This window comes from Pezoporus flaviventris, unplaced genomic scaffold (assembly GCF_033815535.1).
Source record: "Pezoporus flaviventris isolate CSIRO_AGI_PZ_B2104156 unplaced genomic scaffold, CSIRO_AGI_Pfla_v1 ptg000008l, whole genome shotgun sequence".
Lineage (NCBI taxonomy): Eukaryota > Metazoa > Chordata > Aves > Psittaciformes > Psittacidae > Pezoporus > Pezoporus flaviventris.
Genome location: NW_026892556.1, coordinates 3,703,670 through 3,719,709, shown reverse-complemented (window position 1 = coordinate 3,719,709; position 16,040 = coordinate 3,703,670). Strand labels below are relative to the sequence as shown.

The 16,040-nt window shown below is 44.5% G+C and overlaps 1 long non-coding RNA gene across 1 annotated transcript; it reads right to left on the bottom strand.

Moving 5' to 3' along the window:
• Positions 1 to 3,709: 3,709 nt before the first annotated feature.
• On the bottom strand, positions 3,710 to 9,636 carry LOC133267597 (uncharacterized). The gene is made up of 3 exons (XR_009742808.1): positions 9,561 to 9,636; positions 5,162 to 5,355; positions 3,710 to 3,924 (listed from the first exon to the last, which is right to left on the bottom strand). It is a non-coding gene; the product is annotated as an uncharacterized LOC133267597 (long non-coding RNA).
• Positions 9,637 to 16,040: the final 6,404 nt, after the last annotated feature.

Below are 16,040 nucleotides of genomic sequence, written 5' to 3'. Positions count from 1 at the left end.
TGTGCTTGGATCCATGGCCTGCAGCCATCTCTACAGTGGTGGTGATGCTCTAGAGCTGGGGAGAAGCTATGGCTTCAGCATTCAGCCTTCCCCAGATTTGAGTTGTGTGCTTTGGAGCTCTTGGGATTTTGCTCCATGGATGATGTAGGTTACATGAGCTTTGGAGTGATCCAGTTTGAACTCTTGTGTTCTGTTGCTCCACCACAACACTGAAAATGTTGCTCCCCTGGATGAGGATGGACCTCAAGGTGTTTGCTGCTCACTGGTGAAGATGCTGGGGGGTGTTTAGAGAAAGCCACTTCCTGGCAGTGCCATATGAGATCTAACAACCAGGCACCACCAGTCACAATGGAAGCAAACAGAGCAGAGGACAGCATGTCCTGTCCACCTTACCCTACCACCCCCAGACACTGAGGACAGAAGCAGCAATTCCTGCTAAAAGGAGGAATGATTTGGAGTGCATTTCAGCCTATCCACCCACTTAAGCAAGGTATTTAGATGCAACAGGTTCCTGGTTTGGAGCTGACAGGAGTTTACTCGATGAACACATGAAAGCTGTAATTTCCCATAATGAATAGCAACTGCTTCTTAGCTGATCTGTCCTTCCCTGGTTTATGTGAGATCTTGGCAGAAGTGCAGCCACACAGCTGCAGGTGGGAGATAGGAAGCAAACTTTAATATGAAGGAAGAAAGACAGAATCAATCAGAGAAATGCATAAGAGAGAGTCAAAAGTTTTGCAGAAAGGGATCAGGGAAAGTGGGTTGAGGAAACCTTTTCCTCTCTGGGTGAGCATTTCAGCCTGCCTTACCTGTGAGTGGGAGCACAGTGGTTTTCAGTCTCCTCTCCGCAGCAACTTATAACCAATACTGCTAAATACGGCTGTTCCAAGATGAGGAATGGACACATCATTCTAATTTCTCCTCCTCAGGCTGTGGCTGTTAAAAAATAGAGTTGATTCAGTTCAAGGACCTAAGAGGCACCCAGTGATTCAGCATTTCTTCCTAGAAAAGGGCACTGCAAAGGCTTCTCTGCCTGCCTGGTTTTGCCATCTGATTTCTGTTTGTGATATAGCTCACCTACGGCTCTATTTCCCTGAATGAGCCTCTAAATGAACATGAATTGAGTGTTTTATGAGCTCTATCTTGCTGGAAGGAATGGGCCTTTTTATATACCACAAGCCTAACAGGTCACAGGATTGTAATTCCCACCAAATGATCGAGATGGGAGTGAGACAGGTGGGTTCGAAGATAAAGGACAAGCAGCAACACCATAGTCACCACAATCACTAGAGCCTAACTAGGGCTGTGGGACTTGCTCCATGGGAAGGCTGGCTCTGAATGGGCTGTGGAGAGGAAAGAACACTCATGCCTTCTTGGCAGTCCCATTAGTGATGTCAGGAGACTAGCAGAGCAAGGCAAGGGTTTGAACTGTCATCATGCACCTTGCAATCACTCTGCAAGGGGTGTATCATTACAGACTGTCCATCAGGGAATAAAACTTACCCTGCAAGAAAAGGAGAGTGAAGAAATGTCTCAATGCAGTGCTAACATATAAATGCACGCACCCTGAGTCCTTACTTTGCTGTTTTCCCATCTGTGACCAATGGTCACACCACAGAGTGATCAGCTTTAGGAGGTGTGATCATATACAGAAACTACCATCAGACACTACAACCTTATTGCCTTGTAACCCAATCTACACGGGCAAATCCAGGAGCCCAGGAATGTTCCCATTTGAACTGAAGGAGCAAACAGGTTAACAAGAGTGACAAGATCCAGTTCTCATCACACGTACATGAGCTGACAGCCTAAGGGACTAAGGGCAGAGCTGGGTGGAGAACAGCAAGAGCCCAGCACATGCTCTGTGGCAGCGAACAGAGGTTTGCTGCAGGCAAACCAGCCTCAACTTGGGGGATTTTTGCTTAATTTGATTTTTTGTCAATTAACACCAACTTCTGATGCCTAATTTGGGTGCTGAGCAAAAAACAGAGTAGAGAACACAATTAAAAACCACTTAAGGAAACAAATTACCTCCCATTTCCCATGGCTCAGCTAAAACCACTTTCCCCCTTCTCCCCCAGCCCCATCTGAGTAGGCAGTGAGGTTGATGCTGCTTTCTACTGGTATTCCTCCACTCAAACATTGGTCATCCATGGCTACAGCCCCTCAGGGGTGTTCCTGTCCCACTATGGATTGCCCCCAGGCACAACCCCTCAGGGGTGTCCCTGCTCTGCTGTGGGTCACCCACAGACCTACATAACTCAAACCCTGTGATTTATACCTGATGCCAAGCCCTGTAAAACCTTGACAGGAGGTTTCAGCATCCCGCAGTGGATCCTGAAATGGAGGTTATGATATTAATACATGTCCTGCTGTCACTTCATTGACTGACAACAGACTGATGGCATTAAGTGCCCTGTCAGCTCTTCATTAAACGCTTGATTGAAGACTGCCAGTGATGCCTTTTCTCCTTTAATTAAGACAGGCATTTCTGAAGGCAGGTTGGAAAACAGCCTGTGGAAGGGGCAGCACTGGGCTCCTGGTGCTGGGCAGGCAGAGCGGAGGAGGATGCCTCACCCCTCTCACCCCTCTTTCCCCTCTGACTGTGACTTTAGAAAGCGTGTTAATTAAAAACTGTTCCAAGGATTCATGTGCTGTGGCTCCTTTCTTAATTAGCAGACCCTATTAGCAGTAAAACTGAGTAACACAAACAAGCTTTTACAGATCTCCCCATTTCCTTCTACATTTGCTGGAGCGATAACGGAAGATGGATGATCCGTGGGTGTTCCAGCTGATTAGGAGCCAAAGTTTTGTTTTCTTTGTCCCTTTCTGAGGGTTATGAATGTCCAGATAAGGGAGGTTTCCTCTGTGCCAACGACCCTGGCAAGTGAAGCCTGTGCATGCAGAGGGGTCGCTACTGAAGCGGTTTGGATGGCAGTTCGCACACGCCAAGCATGTTAACATGGGGAAGAACAGCTCCCAGAGGTGCCCCAAAAGATTAAAACAGCAATAGCAAAGAATAAATACATTCAGTCAGAAAAAAAGGGGGTTGTTAGTGCTGAAATTCATTCTCAAGCTTTTCTGCACTCTTCATTTACAGGGTTAATCCCTCTGGAAATCAGGGCACCTCATTCAGGTGTTTCAACAGGGACTGGGCAGGGAACTGTTGAGTTGTGCCTTGCTTTGCAAGGCTGGGACTGGCTTGTGGAGAGAGCAGTGGGAGCCGACCAAGACCAACGCATCCTCCTCTGCTCACTGCTTCCTGCAAGTGGGTCCCCCCAGAAGCAAACAGCACAGCCCAAAGCACCACTTTCAGGAACCTTCACCTTGGCTGGGAGCTCCCATCTGTATCAGTGCTATTCACACAGAGCCATAGGCCTGCGGCTTGAGATGATGGAGGGTTGCAATTTCTGCATTCTTCAGAGGAAAACAAAGCCCAGTATTATATGCAAGTGTACAGCCTCCAAAAACCCTATTAACAGGCTTCTCTTCATTATTCCTTTGATTTGCATATTGCTGTCTTAATGCAGGCTAAATGTAATTATTTCTCAGTGTTGTTTTGCCTGTATTAGTGGAAACGATTGCCACAGGGCCCTGTTCAAAAACTGCCTATATAAATATTGTTAAAAATAAATGCATAACATTAATTCTCTGTCGTTCATGTCACTGTTTATTTAATGCTCTAAAAAGCTAATTACCACTCACTTTACATCTTTTTCAGGTCTTAAAGTCTCAGTGCTATAAGATAAAGGAATTAATTGTTAATTAACATACCTTTTTTGGAGCACACTTTTTTCTTTATCAAAGATTACAAGAGGAGGAAGAGAAGGGGAAGGGGGAGAAATGAAGCTCTCGGTATTTCTGCCAGCTCTGATGCCAAAATGGGCTTTTGCTTAAATAACACCACAAAACTTTTATCTGGCCCTGGGGAGAAGAAGTACAAGCTATGGTGTGTGAAGCCAATAAAAAGCATCAGTATTATTATTAGTTTTCCTTGCACTGGATGTCTGAACACATTGTACCCAACTGTGTCTGCAGCCTGATGGATTTGTAAAAAGGGAAATGATGTTGCTGGAATTTTAGGCATCCAGCACCAAAAAGCAGAATGCCCTTTGCTGGGGAACAAGGCAGCATGACCTAGGAGAATTAATCCTCAACTATGGCTTTTTTGCATTTGAAGGGGCATTGATGGGGATGCCGAGCATCTCAATGCCCATTCCCAGGCATCCTAATGCCCAGGGAAGCCAGGGAGACCTCCAACCTGGGCAACCAGGCATGAGATGTTTCACATTACCACCTCAAAGGGTGTAAAGCAATCAAACCCAACATGCAGGGTCAGATTGATACTACTCACCTGCTTGTTGCCCCACTTGATCCTGATCCCCCCTCCACACCAGCCATAGCTATGCCTCTGAGTCGGGTGACACAGGTAGGTGCCATGTAGAAGACACTGAAGCAGGAGGGGAGAGGAAAAACTGCAGTTACATCACTGATATGATTCCTGCACCCTTTTTACTCTGGGGTGGGGAGGGTGCCATATATTCTTCCAGAGCTTGGTTAGCACAGACTACACTATCCACTGGGATCACCCCCACATATGGTGCCTTTCATCTATGCTAAGGACAGGTTCCTGTATGGAGAAACCACAGGGCAAAAGAGACTTTTCCATCTTCCTACCCCTTCCTGGGGCCTCCCTAGTCCAGATCAAGATGGATTTCAAGGAAGGAGTAAACAAGGGGTGTTGGGCTCCTGTGGGAAGGCAGCGGTCCTATTCCTGCCCTCATTTCAGGATTCCACCCACCCGCCTCCATCTCTTTGCTCCAGTGCAATTGCCTGTCTCACCCATATGTGTTTCAGGCAGAGATGTTCACAGTAAACTTGACCCTGACAGCAGCAGCTTTGCAGGTCACAGGAAAGGGCATTTCAGCAACTTTGTCTTGCAAGCCTGTCAAACATCACCATGCTGATATCCTAAACCTACTCCTCTCCCCACTTAAGCCTCATATCAGCCAAGAGGAGCAACACTGAGTCAGGTTTAGCCCTAATGCCATTTTCCTTGCCCTTGTGTCCAAGTTCTCAGCTATTCCCTGCCACAATTTCTCTGTTACCTCCCCAGGGCAATGGGTCACCATGCCATTAATCTCTGCTGCAAAAGCCTCACCGTTGGGTGTCGCGATGGGAGCGTGCTGTTCATGCCACAGCAGACTTTGCAGCTTTGTGATGTATTTATAGTTGTGTTGCTTTTCTCTCCAGCTAATTGGAAATGTCAGGGAACTTTTAATTTGTAACAATGAAGTGAAACTCTTCCGCCTCCGTATTTACATAAATTAGGGCGAGTTTGCACACATCCATTTCCTGGAAGAAAAGACAAAAAAGAAACAAATTCAGGATGAGTTTCCTACTTGAAATATTCATGAAGCCAGGCATAAAAATACAGTAACTGCCTAGACAGGCTTGTCCAAAAGGAAAATTAAGAACAGAGCCATGAGGACAATTTAAAAGCACATCCTAGCAGGCTCTCCTTGCCCTTCCACTCAGCTGGTGGTGGGCTCTGACTGCCCTTGGGTTTTGTCACAGGCAGGAGGGGACAGTCCTTGCACTGCATCCAGGGCTGCCCAGTTACTAAACAGCACATCGGGACAACCAGTGCATTCTATTACCTCTCAGCAGGAAGGGAGAGGCTGAAACATTAAGTGCTTATGGGCAGTCCTAGTTTCATCCAAGCATCTGTCCACATCCCTGACCTATTGCCTATTCCCAGTAAATATGTAAATCTCAAATAGCTTAGCATTTTGGGGCTATTTTTATTGTACCTGCAGTCAGAGCACAGTGAGGGGCAGTGATTCAGCTGCTAGTGTAATTCATACACTGTATTCTCCAGCATTATCCTGTGGATCTACTATTAACCTGCATTATTCCATTAATTCAATATTTATCTCTGGGGCTGTTAATGGAGTATTTGATTTAGCAGTACATGAATATTGCATCCTGCAGCAGTAAGAAAAAAGGTGAATTTAAAACCAGACCAGGGTAACTGCTAATCAAATATATTCATGGAAAGCTTAAACACAAATCCTGCTCAGCTTACCCCAACCGTGGGGCTGACATTTCAATCCACTTAGCACAGATGGAGCACTTTGTCACTTGTTCAGAGGGACACCGAGGATGCTGGAACCCTGAGAAGTTCACATCTGTTAGACATCCCATAGAGTTTGCTGTGGCTACACAAAAATCCACTTCCAAGGGTAAAAATATGTCTTGGAGGAGCAATAACAGCTTGATTTAGTCTTCATGCTTTGTCATTTTCAGTTGTAATGGCACTGGGACACAACCTGTTGAAAAGGTCCAAGCCGCACATGAACAACCCATATGGAGGAGCTGGGCTTGGAGAACTGAATTCATATGAACATATGTTCATATGTTCTTATGTCTTCAGCATTGCTCAGAAATTCTTGCTTGCAGACCTTGTAAGTTCCCAGATAGACTGAAATCAAGTAGTGATGGCAAGGTAGGCTTTGAGAGAAGCCTGATCTCTTGCATAGCTCTATTTTGGGCCAAATGATGGACATCTGACAGTTGCTTGAGTAGCATCTCCCAGATTAGACCTCTTAGCCTTCCAGTATCTGAAGGTGGGCTATAGGGATGCTGGGGAGGGACTCTTCATTAGCGACTGTAGTGGCAGGACAAAGGATAATGGGTTAAAACTTAAACAGGGGAAGTTTAGATTGGATATAAGGAAGAAGTTCTTTACTGTGAGGGTGGTGAGGCACTGGAATGGGTTGCCCAGGGAGGTTGTGAATGCTCCATCCCTGGCGGTGTTCAAGGCCAGGCTGAACAAAGCCTTAGGTGGCAGGGGGGTTGGAACTGGATGATCTGAAGGTCCTTTTCAACCCTAACTATTCTATGATTCTATGATTAATTGCCACATTTTCATTTGAAACTGCTTGTTTCAAACCACTGCTTGTTTTAGCGGTTGATCATTTACAATCCTCATGTGTTTTCTTGCCCATCTCTCTTGCTATAGCTTCCAAATACTGGTTTTTGTTGTTCCTTCCTAGGGAGCACTTTGAAAGAGTCAAACACCAACTCAACTCCAGGTTTCTATACTTGAAAATCTGAATAGATCTCAGCATTTCTCTGAAATGTTTGCAGGAAAAAAACAGCTGGGAAAAAACCCAAAACCAATCGTAAAGTGAAAGCTGCCTGCCAGTGCTGCCATCATGAAGCCCTCTGTTCCATGGCTTGGATCAAAACCTGCCCAGCAGCTCTGTGCTATCTGGACCACTGCACACTTCCTGGGCCTATTCCACCTGGAAAACCTTCTTCTTCCTGAAATCTCCCCTCCTGCACTAAAGACAAGTACTTTGTACTGCCTGTCCTGCACTTCTGACTCCATTCCTAATGCACAGCTCATGGGAGGGTTTGAACATCTCTCTTTCCTTTCATTTGAAATACCCTTGCAGATTCCTAATCAGGCTTTAAACATACAAAGAAGGTGCTGTCTGCAGACAATCCCTTTTGAGTTTTATCTTGCTTCCACTGCATGCTGGGAGAGGGGATGTGAAGCCTTTACCAGGGCTTTGTGGTTACCCAGGCAGTGCAGATCGATAAAGCTTGTGGCTACACACCTCATTATCCTGTCTCTAACTCAAGAAGCTTCTATTTACCCAGGTCATCAGAGAATACCTTTAAGTAGGTCAATTCGGGAGAGGAGGGGTCACCTACCCACTCTCCCTGTTTAGTATTCACAATTGGCACTGAATCTCCCATCTATCATGGGGTGGTGAGTATTAATTACACGGGTGATGAGAAGCCAGGGAGGGTGAAGGCAGCATCAATCTTGCCCTTCTGGTACTTGCCAGAATATTCATGCAGAGTTTTGCTTTGTTTTGCTCAAGCATGTAATGACAAGAAGGGGTTTTTTTTGTGGAAGCTCAGACTTCTCATACCATGAGAGCCTCCTGCTCCAACGTGATGTTTCCAGAAGTGCACTGCTGCAGCCTGGGGAAAGAAAAGGCCTGTCTTGCTCTTGCAGAATACAGAGAGCATTTGCAAGTTGTCAGTGTTTCACCCAGTCTCTTTTCAGCACTGGAAGACGTTAGCAAGCAAAGCTTTGACGAGAAGTGTAACAGACCAATGTTGAAAAGAGATAGCTGCTATCTTGTAAGTGCAGGCAGTGATGAAAGGAAAGCAGGGTCAAGGATCAGAGAGTCTGTATAGGGCAGATGGATCAGACATGTAGCATATCAAATTGATGAGCGAGCTCTCACCTGGGCATTTACGCTATCAAGGGCCTCGCTGGAAGAGCAGTACAAAGGGAGGGTTTTCAGATGCTCTTGCTGCAGTGTGGTCAACCATGTCAGCACGCTGTAATTACCACCATGCAGAGAGGCCCAAACTCCTCCTCACCTTCCACCGCAATGTCTGATCCAGGGAGAGCTTTGGACAAAGTGCTGAATAAGAGCTTTCTTCCTGATGCTGAGTGATTAAAACTGAGCCTGGGCCTTACTACTGTACCTAGTCTGAGCTAAGGCCTTAGTAAATGTCTGCAAGGGCCTGCTAATGCATATGAAAGTGCTGCTGAGCTCATCCAGTGCCTTCCATGACCATAGAATCATAGAACCACAGAATCAGCCAGGTTGGAAAAGCCCTTTAAGCTCACCCAGTCCAACCATTCCCAGCAGTGCCAAGGCCACCACTAACCCATGGCACTGAGGCCTCGTCTCCACGGTGTGTGAACACTTGCAGGGACGGTGACTGCAGCCCTGCCCTGGGCAGCCTGTTCCAATGCCTGAGCACCCTTTGGGCTCTGGCTCAGAGAAGGCCAAACTGGAAGGTTAGATGTAACTTTGTGGTTTTAATGCATCACAGAATCACACAGAATCACAGAACCCCAAGGGTTGGAAGGGACCTCAAAAGATCATCTAGTCCAACCCCCCTGCAAGAGCAGGGTAACCTAGAGTACATCACACAGGAACTTGTCCAGGCAGGCCTTGAATATCTCCAACGTAGGAGACTCCACAACCCCCCTGGGCAACCTGTTCCAGTGCTCTGTCACTCTCACAGTAAAGAAGTTTTTCCTGATGCTCACATGGAACCTCCTATGCTCCAGTTTACACCCATTGCCCCTTGTCCTATCACTGGACATCACTGAAAAGAACCTAGCTCCATCATCCTGACACTCACCCTTTACGTACTTGTAAACATTGATGAGGTCACCCCTCAGTCTCCTCTTCTGCCATTGTATCCTTGTTTCCAGGAACAAGGATAAAGGCAGTCATTTTCAAATAGTCTTCCCCCAGTGTCTATATAATTCAGGGAATGCAAGAGTTATATCAAATGCCAATTAGATGCTTCCCCTTCTGAATCCAAGCTGTCATATTTTTTCCATTTGTTACACAAGACACCAATACAAGGTAGTATTTGGCAGCTACGTGATGGAATTGTTTTCATTAACACTAGAAGAGGCAGAAACCCACCCCACAGGCTCTGATCTGAAAATCATGATGATACCTTGAGTTCAGACAGAAGTGTTTAACACAGCCTGGTGATCCTCTCACCTGCAATTCCCTCTCCTTTTCTCCACTGCTTGCTTGTATGTCCTGAATCCCTGTTTGAGTGAAGGCTGTCAGTTATCACAGGTAGCTCCATTCCTATGCTGCAAACAGGTTTGCCTCAGGACATGTGAGAAAAGTGATTAATTTAAATCACATGCAGCGACGAAAGAGCATTTGTCTGACAGCAAATGTATCAGGAGCCTTTGGTGGGGCAGCCGCCTTCTGGGGCTGAAGCACGAATTGCTGCCCCATCTACCCAAGGAACTGCTTTCATCTGGGGGTCCTCAGGGTCCCCCTCTTCAGCCAGTTCTCCCTCCCCTCTGAGTGTATCTTCACTTTACATTGTCTGTCAAGGGAATCAGGCAGATTTTACAGAGCTGTTAGTCAGATACCACCATCCTTCCAGATGAAACTGCTTATTTGTGCTTTTTGGTCTGGAGCTCTGCAGTTGTGCTGATGCTGGCAAAGACTGATTGAAACTAAGGCACTTTTATTTTTTTCCCCCAAACCAAAAAATACAGCAAGAACCTCGGGTTTTACTCAGAATGCAATTTCCAGCAAACATTTCCAGCTGGCTCCAATAATTACCTTTAAGGGCTCTGTCTGTTTGATTAGCTGTAGCTAATGGGAAACCTGCACCAGTTCACATTAATGCTCTTCCTCTCTCTTCTTTTGTTTCTTGTTATTACTCACCAGAAAATCACTAACAATGTCAAATTCAGGGGTAAGAGGATTTTGATGATTTTTACTATTGAAGCCATTCTTCTGATCCAAGAGATTGAGTTGTGCTAACTGGGACCTGCACTAAACTCTTCACCCCCTAGCACACAGAAGCTTGGTAATTCTGCATAGCACAGTGTTCCCATGGAAGACAAATCCTGGCCTTTGGCCTCCTCCTGTTCCTGTCCTAAGAAGAAACCTTTGAAACAAATTCATGATTAAGTTGTTACTCAAAGTGTTGCTTACCTTCTAGATGGAATGAGACAAGCGTTGAGAACAACCTGATAGATCACAGAGTACCCTGGGCTTATATCAAAATGCAGCAGTCCAGGTTGGAGGTTCCTGTATCCCTTTAAACCTTCTGAAAAGTTAAAATTTAGGTCAATATCAAAGGAAAACATCATTTCAGCCAAGGCAAAGTATTCACTTTGTCAGTGTAGAAACCAACTTTTACAATTCTTACGTATTTTTTTATCCTTGGGGTTTTTTTTTGTTCTCCCTCTCTCCCTTTTGCCCAAAAGCATTTGTTAAAGTTGGGTCAGATTCATAAATAATTATCCTTAACCTGGCCAGAAAATGAAAAGAGTAGAGCTGAAACTCACACTCATTTCCCCATCTCCAGCCTGCCAACCTGGTCAGAATAAGGATTTTCAGATGCACACACTTCTGCACTTTGAAACAAAAGGATATAGATAAAAGATGACTTTATATGGGGTTTCTGCCCAGTTGTCCCTCTGCAGAGGTTTCTTGCTCCAGACACAGCCTAAAATGAAAGGTTTGCATCATGGCAATCAAATCCTACTCACCTATTTCTTAATCCACCTGCTTTAAGAAAGCAGTAGGTGATGATTTCCCTGCTTCTATATCCCTCACTGCAGTGACAAATGCAACAGAGCATTGCCCACTTTCTATTAGAGATTAATCCTGATGTATGAATGTGCCCGTGTTTGTCGTTAGCACAGTAATGCATAGGCCCTGCTCTTCATGGCTAATTTTTCATCCCTATTATTATTCACTTGTCAGTGACAGTGACTGTTTTCCACCTCATAAAGTGACAAGACTCACATGTCAACACTGCTTAAAGCATTAAAGGTGTTTCACATTAAAAAGCACCACAAACCCCAAATGCACTGTAAACAAGGGAAAAGAGAGCAGGGTTTGAGTGCGGCAGTCATGTACAAAGTCTTTCCTACAGTAGTCTGGTCCCTAAAGCAACCCATAGGGACTCATGAAGACAAGACAGATACACCTGCCAGGCTCAGGTATGAGGAACATCCTTCTCCGTTAAGCATCAGCATTTCAGAACAGCACAGTTGTCATTTTTGCATCAAAATGAATGGCATGATTTTCAAGGGGCTCAATAAAGATATAATAGCTAAAATACAGAGACAGCTGACAAAACTTCACAGCAGCAAACTGTGTCCAGGTCTGCAATCCCATCAGGATAGAAAATTATGCAGAATTCTGTTGGTATCATCAGTATTTTACCTTACAAAAAAGAAATCCAAAAATACTGACATATCACTTTTAAAGCTGCTTTTATTTTAATACAACCTTTTCGTTCTCCAGTTTGAAGTTACTTTTCACTTTACGGTGAGAGTTTTAATCTTAAAATTGACTTTAAAATGAAGTACATTTCCTCACAAATCTTTGTTTCCAGGATCAAAAGTCCTGACTCAGGTAGAAGTTCACCAGAAAACAAGTTGCTTCATTCAATCTGGGCTAAAGTTTTAACTTAGGTGTGGCATTGTGAACAGAGAATTAGGCTTTAAGGGAAAGGACCCCTTAGCATCACAGTTTGGGCCCTATATCCCTGTTTCCCTAGAGGAAGAGCAAATTGTTAGTGGTCTCTGTAAGAGGCTTGAAGATCTTTTCTAGAACCCAGCTTTCAGCTTTTCCATCACTCTGCTTCCCACAGAATATTGCACCCATTGCTCCCACCATCATCATAGTCCCCACTTCATTCCCAGCTGCAAACCAGTCTCAGGGGCACCGTGCACATGGTGTAGATTAGAAACTACCAGCGCAAACACTGCTTACTGTCCCTGAATCTGCTGTCACTGCACCTCTATCAGCAGCAGAGGCATCTCCCTTTCCTGCCATCAGTGTAAGCACCTTTAGTGCCTCCTCTGCAGTGCCAAACAGCTACAACACCATGAATCTCACTTCATTTATTGCTTTCCCAGGGCTGAATTCAAAATTACCATATCTTATTAAAAGAGAAGCTTTAAAGAGTAGTCCTCTCTCACTCATCATCCTGTCTTGTGGGATTCAGCCTCCAGGCTGTGCAGGAAGGTAGATTGTACCCATATTGTGGAAAATGCAGTAACATGCCTTCTGCATGACCCAGGGGGCTACGCAATGATATTACACAGCACAGTAATATTTCATTCAATCAGGTATAGGTACAAGAGAGGATCATGTATTAAAATGAAGGGGAAAAAACTATTAGTTAGAAATTGGTTTCAAAAACAGAGCCCCAACTCAATTGTATTCCTTCTCTCTTGGCCAAACCCTAAAATGCTGAGAGTCAACTCCTTGACTGATGTAAATTGTAAAAGCTAATGTGACCACGACGCTTTGTGAGGAACTTCTGGCTTGTATTACTTGTAAGTCAGAGTAAGCCTTGTGAGAGCCAGGAAATTATTTCAACTTCTAATTGAGATCTCTATCTGGCCCCTAAGGAGTAACCATAGTCTACAGCTAATAGTTTTATTAAGAACTGTTCAGTTCTCCTGCTACTTTAGGGGAGTGAGTGAGTGGCTGCATGGTTCTGAGTTACTGGCTGGGCTTAAACCATGACAAATGAAAAGTTGGATCTTCTCTCCACAGCATTTGCCCCCATTTTCCAATCCAGATCCAGACTGCTGGAGGTATGGAGAGCCTCAGAGCTCAGTGGTGGCCTCATTGCCCTGTGGGGAGATTTGCCACGTCAGCAAGCAGAATGGCATCTCAACAGGGCATTGGGTGGCTTATACTTGAGCTGTTGCTTAAACTCATTCATGCCTGCTGAAACATTTTAGATGAACAATGGAGTTTGTTCAGGGAATTCCTGTGATTATCTCGGCCAGAAGCTTTTATTGGACTTACTATCTCTAAGTCTTTATAACATAGTTTGATCACGTTCATCTTGGTCTCCATTCAGTCTTACTCTAAAACTGGCTTTGTCTTCATTGCCATTCTCATTATAAAATTGACTTCCAAAATGGGAATGATCAAAGCATATTGCTAAAATGACTCCCAGGTATTGATTATGCAATGATATGATCTGTAAGGATGTATAATGGATATACACTCACATAGCTATTCTGTGAACTCTGGACTAATCATCACAGGAAAAAATGTAGAAACAGATTTTTCCCTCTTCTGAATCACACCTAAACTCCCTCTCTCCCCCCTTTTATAAAATTACCATGTACGTGGTAGTTTTGCTCATGTAAATGAGCACGTGTACACATTTAGCATGTCCAAAGCCTGAACTGGTAATTAATGCTGTCTAATTGCTTGGAGAGACACACTTGGGAAGGTTATTACCCATTATAGGTCTGCACGAGGAGCCCCTTCCCGCTGCCTCCTCGGCTCTGCTGCACTGTGAACTTTCCTTCCACAGCCACCTTGTAAAATCACACAAACAAACAAACAAGACCAGGAGGGAGAATAAATAAGAAGCAATTTCAGGTCTTAATATAAGCTGCTTCTTCAGTGCTGCAGATCAGAAGTAAGCCCGTTTCATCTAGCCAGTGTATTAACAGCATTACCTGGGGAAGATCACAATCTCTCTTCTGTTTGTCATGAAAAAAAAAGACCAAATCTTCCCTTGTTCGTGCGTTTCTTCAGTTATGTGGAGAGATTCAAGGGAATCGCCAGGAGTACACACTTGCTTTTTATCTCTCTCCCTTTTCCCAGCCTCCACCTGGATTTATCTTGTTCCAAACTTCAGCGATTTAACACAGTGTGCTGGCTCCGGCTGAGCAGACGGAGAAGTGACAGGAGACAAGGTTGAGCTGCCCTTTGCTCCTCCTGATGCACAAGCTATTTCAAGTGTCTAAAGCTCTGGCTATAACAGGACTGGAAAAATATCAAATGATATTAAAGTTAAGAAAACAAGTCACGAGGAGACTGTAACCTTCATCAAGTGGGAAAGCAAAAAGATCCTTCCTTTTGGCTTTCCCGGTTGCCGTGCACTTGCCTGAACCCACGAGGCTGCTTTAATGTTCTATTTTATTTCAGCCGCTCTTGTTTGAAATGTTACAGTTTCAGAATTGAAAGCAATCTTTGTGAATTGATAGTTGAAAGGCGCTGGAAGGAATGTGTGTGCACATGCACACACCAGCCAAGAAAGCCCGGAGTTGTCCCAGCGGAGGGACAATAAATATGACCATGAATGCCAATAAAACCAAAATGCTGAATCTTTTCTGATGATTGATTTCAGAGAACCCTCTGTAAAGACAGTGATTATTGGTCCCTCTTGGATACTTTATGCAATTGTGCAAGCACATCAGGGAACTCTTTTGAGTTTTACTTTTGGTGCATTCAAAAGAGAGCAGCAATAGATAAATAAATAAATGCATTTTGATCATCTTTGTTTTGTCCACAGTAACTGCAGAGCTGGAAAGAAAATCTATAGTTTCTTCTTTTATTGCTGCCATTTCAACTATCGAGTAGACTTGAATGGGGGAATCTATCTAGAGAGTGATATGCTTTACTCAGTCAAAGGTTTCAAAGATAAATAAGCAAGTTTTACTGGTTGCTCCTACATCTAGATGTGGTATTTAATAGATATATTAAGCAGCGATACAGCTGCCAGATATTCCAAGGAAATATGATGCATATCACAGCTAAGCCTTACAACGTCATAACAAATCTCTATTTCACTAATAGTAACAAGGCTTTCTCACATAAACTGCTCAGGGCTTTTGAAGCTCATTTTCCACTACAGTCATTTCTCCCATGCTCTCCCAGATGTCTGCAGTTATACCCAACTGCTGCTGCAGACAGGACCGTGCTATACAAATGACCTTCACTTCCTAATGGTTGTGTTGATACCTCCCAGCAGGAAATGAGATGGAAACTTGGGGTGGAGCAAAGCCTTGGCTGAAAGGATACACACTGAAGGACTCTTTAATGGACCATGGGAGCTCTTCAGGCAAAAAGGATGCAGGACAAGTACCATATCAAAATCAAGACTAATAAGCTAAAGTAAGGCCCACATAAATGAAATGTCAATGCCTAAATGCAGACTTAAAAAGAGACAGAGACCCTCCATAGGCACCACATCTCTATGGCAGCCACGCTGCTCTCTTAAGAGACAGTGAGTTTTAATCTTTTTGGGAAGCAGAGAGAATCAGACCTGGATATCCTACATCTTTGGGCTATTATTGCTATTTATAGCCTTTAGTATAAAGGCTCTGCGCGTTGGAAGCAGATTTGAAATAGTCTCTTTCAAAAGAATAAATCTTATCTTTTCTCTTTAGGCAATAGCAGGGCACCTTCCCTGTGGGGAAGGTATCAGGTCATGAGGCCTTGGAGCTGGCCTTGTTACACCTATCTAAATTAATCCCAGAGGATGTACCTACAGCAAAGATCTGACCTCTATTGCTGTAACCCAATGCCGAGCCTGTTTCCCTTCTCCCTGCAGACCTGCAGTGACTGCTGGAGCCTGCTGATGGAGCAGGAAAAGCCATGAGGCCCTGTGCACCACTGCTTTATGGTGCTCTTGCGTGGGAACAGCCATGCGTTCTGTGCAGGGTGCTGGCTCTAGCT